The 5,758-nt window shown below is 35.9% G+C and overlaps 1 pseudogene; it reads right to left on the minus strand.

Moving 5' to 3' along the window:
• Positions 1-3,531: 3,531 nt before the first annotated feature.
• Positions 3,532-5,081, minus strand: LOC140519976 (malignant T-cell-amplified sequence 1 pseudogene; annotated as a pseudogene).
• Between the last annotated feature and the right edge of the window lie 677 nt (positions 5,082-5,758).

Consider the following 5,758-nt stretch of genomic DNA (forward strand, 5'->3'; position numbering starts at 1 on the left):
TTTCTGACAGAAGCCTTTCTTTCTTCTTTTTTGTATTAACATTTTTATTTGAATTTTGAGTTCCAAATTCTGTCCCTCCCTATCCCTCTTCCCTCTCCTACTTCCCTGAGGAGGAGATATAGGTTATGCATGTGCAATTATGTAAAACATTTCCATTTCAGTCATTTTATACAAGAAGACTTTAATAAAAGAAAAAAAATGGAAGTGATAAATACCATGCTTCATTCTGTGTTCAATCAATATCAGTTCTTTCTCTGGAGGCAGATAGTATGTTTCATCAATAGATAGTCCTTTGGGATTGTCTTGGATCATTGTATTGCTCAGAATAGCTAAGTCATTCACAACTCTCCATCAAACAATGTTGCTGTTACTGTGGTTCTATTCACTTCACTCAGCATCTGTTCATGTAAGTCTTCCCAGGTTTTTCTGAAATCATCCTGCTTGTCATTTCTTAGCGTGCAATAATATTTCATTACAATCATATTACCACAGCTTGTTTAGCTGTACCCCAATTGATGTGTATCCCTTTGAGTTCCACTTCTTTGCCACCACAAAAGAACTACTATAAATATTTTTGTATATGTGAATCCTTGCCCCCTTTTTATGATCTCTTTGGGATATACACCTAGAAGTGGTATTGCTGTATCAAAGGGTATGCACAGTTTTATAGCCCTTTGGGCACAGTTCCAAATTGCTCTCCAGAATGGTTGGATCAGTTGACAACTCCACCAACAATGCATTAGTGTCCCAGTTTCTGCACATCCCCTCCAACATCCAGCATTTTCTTGTTTTGTCATATTACTCAATCTGATAGGTGTAAGGTGGTACCTCAGAGTTGTTTTAATTTGCTTCTGATCAATAGCAATTTAGAGTACTTTTTCATATGACTAGAGATAGCTACCTGAAAACCACTTATTCATATCCTTTGATCATTTATCAATTGGAGAATGACTTGAATTTTTATAAATTAGACTCACTTCTCTGTTTACTTGAGAAATGAAACCTTTATCAGAGATACTTGTTGCAAAATCTCCACCTCCACCTGGTTTTTTACTTTCCTTATAATTTTGGTTGCAGTGGGTTTGATTGTGCAAAAACTTTTTAATTTTATATAACCATAATTATCTATTTCACATTATGTAATGCTCTCTTTATCTTCTTTGGTTCTAAATTCTTCCCTTATCCATAAATGTGACAGATAAACTATTCCATACTCTCTTCGTTTGCTTATGGTATCAATTGTAAGGTGCAAAACATGTATCCATTTTGACTTATACCAAGAGACATTATCTGTTCAGTGACATAATCATTGATTTTTTAGTTATTATTCAGAGCTTTGAAAAGTGATTTTAGTGATCCTTTTAGTGATCTTTTCATTTATATTTTACTTTAAGTACTTGCCCTGCTGTAGGCCCCCTGCTATAAGATGTTGGTGTATATGTAATTTCTACCATACTGTTTTCCAGTTTTCCTGACAGTTTTTTGTCAAATAATGAGTTTCTGTTCCAAAAGCTTGGATCTTTGGATTTATCATATACCAGATTACTTTGGTCATATAATATGACATAATTTGTACCTAATCTATTCCACTGATACATCATTCTTTCTTAGACTGTACCAGATTGTTTTGATAATTACCACTTTATAACACAGTTTGAGAACTGATATGGCTAGACCACTTTCTTTCATTTTTTAAAAATTGATTCCCTTGTTATGCTTGAGCTTTTGTTCTTCCAGATGAATTTTGTTATTCTTCCTAGCTCTGTAAAGTAATTTTTGATAGTTTGATTAATATAAAACTGAATAAATAGATTAATTTAGGTAGAATCATCATTTTTATTATATTGGCTTGGCCTATCCATGAGAAATTAACATTTTTCCAGTTGTTTGGATCTGACATTGTTTGTGTGAAAAGTGTTTTATAGTTGTCTTCATATAGTTCCTAGGTTTGTCTTGGCAGGTAGAATCCCAAATATTTTATATTGTCTACAGTTATTTTAAATGGAATTTCTCTTTCTCTCACTTACTGCTGAACTTTGTTGGTAATATGTAGAAATGCTGATGAATTATGCAGGTTCCTTTTGTGTCCTGCAACTTCACAAAAGTTGTTAATTTCAAGTAGTTTTTTTTAGTTGATTCTCTAGGGTTTTCTAAGTATAATATTATATCATCTGCAAGGAGTGATAGTTTTGTTTCCTTACTGTTTTTTCTAATTCCTTTAATTTCTATTTCTTATTGCTATAGCTAACATTTCTAGTACAATCTTAAATAATTGAAGTTAAAATAGGTCCTTTCACCACTGATTCTACTGGACAGGCTTCTAGCTTATCCCCATTACATATCATGTTGGCTGATGGTTTTAGATAAATATTACCATTTTAAGGTAAGGTCCATTTATTCATATGTTCTCTAGTGTCTTTAAAAAGAATGGGTGCTATATCTTGTTAAAGGCTTTTCCTACATCTATTGAGATAATCATATGATTTCTATTTCTATGATTTGTTATTGATATGGTCAATTCTATTGATGATTTTTCTAATATTCAACTAGCCCTGAATTTCTGGTATAAATCCCACCTGATGATAGTGTATGATCCTTGTGATATATTGCTGTAATTTCTTTGCTAGTATTTTATTTAAAATTTTTGCATCAATATTCATTAGGGAAATTAGTCTATAATTTTTTCCCCCTCTATTTTGACTCTTTCTGGTTTAGGTATCAGCACCACAGTTGAGTCATAAAAGGAATTTGGTAGGATTCCTTCAATTTTTTTCCTCCCAAATAGTTTATATAGTACTGGGATTAATTATTCTTTAAATGCTTGCTGGAATTTGCTTATGGATCCATCTACTCCTTGAGAAGTTTTCTTAGGAAGTCCATTAATGGCTTCTTCAATTTCTTTTCCTAGGATTGGTTTATTTCTTCTATTAATCTAGGTAATTTATATTTTTGTAAATATTCATTTCATTTAGATTGTCAAATTTATTGGCATATAATTAGGTAAAAATAGCTCCTAACAATTGTCTTAATTTCCTTTTCATTGTTGGTGAATTCACTCCTTTCATTTTGATACTCATAATTTGGTTTTCTTCTTACTTTTTTAAAATCAAATTAACCAGTGGTTTATCTATTCTATTGTTTTGTTTTTATAAAACCAACTCCTAGTTTTATTTATTAGTTCAATGGTTTTCTTACTCTCAATTTTATATCTCTCATTTGATTTTCGGAATCTCCAATTTGATGTTTAATTGAGGATTTTTAATTTGTTCTTTTTTGAGTTTTCTTAGTTGTGTGTGCAATTCAGTGACCTGCATTGTTTTTATTTCATTGATATAAGTAATTAGAGATATAAATTGTTCCCTAAATACTGTTTTGGTGGCATCCCATAAGTTTTGGTACATTATCTTGTAATTTTCTTTAATGAAGTTATTGATTATTTTTATGATTTGTTCTTTGGATTAGGTTATTTAATTTCCAATTAATTTTTAATCTTTCTATTGTCCAATATTGAATGTAAATTTTATTGCATTATTATCTGAAAAGGATGTGTTCACTATTTCTGCTTTTCTGCATTTGGTTGTTCAGGTAGTGGATGTTCTCTATGGGCCCATGCCCTTGTTGACCCTCTCGATGTCCTCGGCTGCCTGCTTCATGACACCCACACACAGCTCATGCTGCTTGCCCTCGGCCGTGACTACCACCACGAGGTGGGCCATAGGGGCTGGGCGACCTCAGTCCGGGACAAAATGTTGGTGCCCTTGTCCATGCACTGGTGAGGCAGGATGAAGGGGTATCTGTGCATCTGCGGTAGAGTCAGGTACAAGGGACTCTCCCTCTGCTGGAAGAAGAGCCTCTCACCCTTCACCATCAGGATCTCCATGTGCTCCTCGCTCCTCAGGGTCCTTCTTGGGCATGATCTGGTTGAGCCACAGCTCCATGCCCAGGAACTGCTTTAGCAGCTGGTTCGTGAATGCCCTTGATGACAGACGTCTTCAGCTGGATGCAGTTGGACACATTCTCCCTCTCTTCAAACTTCTTAAATACGGTCGCACATGGCCTCGCCGGGACTGGTGCAGGAGAGGACAGAGATTCGCGGGCTGGGGCACGAGCCTATGCCAATCACTCATAGCGGGAAGGGTGATGCCGCATTGGCTGCCTCGGTCAGTCTGTCAGGCTGTGGGCATGAAATGTTGGCTTTTTGCCAGGCCCAGTCTGAGCACCCTGCTCTTTGCATTCATGGCCTTCTCAGGCTGCGTGCCAGGATTCTGGTTTTAGTCCATTCTGCTATCTGCTTCTGTTTTATGGGTGAGTTCATCGCATTCTCATTTATACTTAGGATAACTTACTGTGTATTTCCCTCGATGCTATTTCAATACCTACCCCCCTTTTCCTCCCTCTCTTAACCGCAACCTTTCCTTCCTCACTTCTGATCACCTGCCTTCTCCAATCTACTCTCTCTCTTATCATTCTCCCCTCTCCCTTCTATTATCTCATCCCTTTTTACTTCCTTATAGGGTGAGATTTCTGCATCCAGCTGATTGTGTATTTTATTTCCTCTCAGAACCAATTTTTCATGAGAATAAGTTTTGTCCACTCCCCCTCCCCCCACATCTTCCCCTCCATTATAATACCTCATTCATGCCTTTTTTAATGTGGGATAATTTACTCCGTTCAATCTTCACCTCCTTCTTCTTCCAGTGCAATTTTCTTTCTCACTATTCATCCTATCAAAGTCACTTTATATCCATACCCTCTGTCTATATACATTCCTTTTAATTGTTCTTATGGTAATAAAGTTTTTAAGAATTACAAGTATTATATTGACATATAAACATATAAAGTTTAACTTTTTTGAATTTCCTAAGTTTTCTCTTTCTTGCTTCTTTTTTACCTTTTTTATGTTTCCCTTGATCCTTGTATTTGAAGGTCAATTTTTTTATTCAGCTCTGGTCTTTTAATTAGGATTACTTAAAAGTCCTCTATTTCATTAAATGTGCATTTTCTCCTACCAAATTCCCCTCTAAACACCTATAAAACCACTTCAGAATTGATCTAAAAGCAGGGAAGTAACTTACCAGCATGGCAGGAAAGGTCTACTTCACTGGGGTGGGAGGGGAATGAAGAGCAGGAGCCAGCCTCAGAGCAGGGGACCTATATCAAGGCAGGTACTTAGAGTAAAATGTTGATAAAAATATGGCTGGAAAGATCACTAAAATCACTTTTAAAAATTCTGAATAATCACTGAAAAACCAATGATTATATCATAGAAAGAAAATGCCTTTTGGTATAGGTAGGGAATTAAGGTTCCTCTATGCAGGAAATACCTGTGGCTGTGGTGGCAGAATCAAGTCAAAGAATATAAATAATTTTATGACTTTTCTAAGCAAATCACTTTATGTAAATTCTCAGCTGTTTGTGTTTCTGGCTCTTCACCATTCTGTAGGTTGTAAGAATGTGGTTTAAGTGAGATGCTGTGATAAAATGACAGAGATCGCAGTATGTTAGAAAAGGATGGGACCTTAAAACATGAACTGTCAGAGGTGGCAGTGAACCTGCAGGATAGATTAGACTATGAGAACTGAGAGGGACATGAGAGGTCATCTAGTCCAACTTGGATCTGACCTTGTAGAAGACCCTCTATGACATCTCTGACAAGACACCATTCAGTCTCAGCTGGAACAGGTGATGGGATGGGAAGCCCATTGCTTCTCAAGGCAGCTCATTTGCTGATGAAAGGCTTTATTCATGCAAGTATAGA

The sequence above is a fragment of the Notamacropus eugenii genome, chromosome 1, assembly GCF_028372415.1.
Source record: "Notamacropus eugenii isolate mMacEug1 chromosome 1, mMacEug1.pri_v2, whole genome shotgun sequence".
NCBI classification, from domain to species: Eukaryota; Metazoa; Chordata; class Mammalia; order Diprotodontia; family Macropodidae; genus Notamacropus; species Notamacropus eugenii.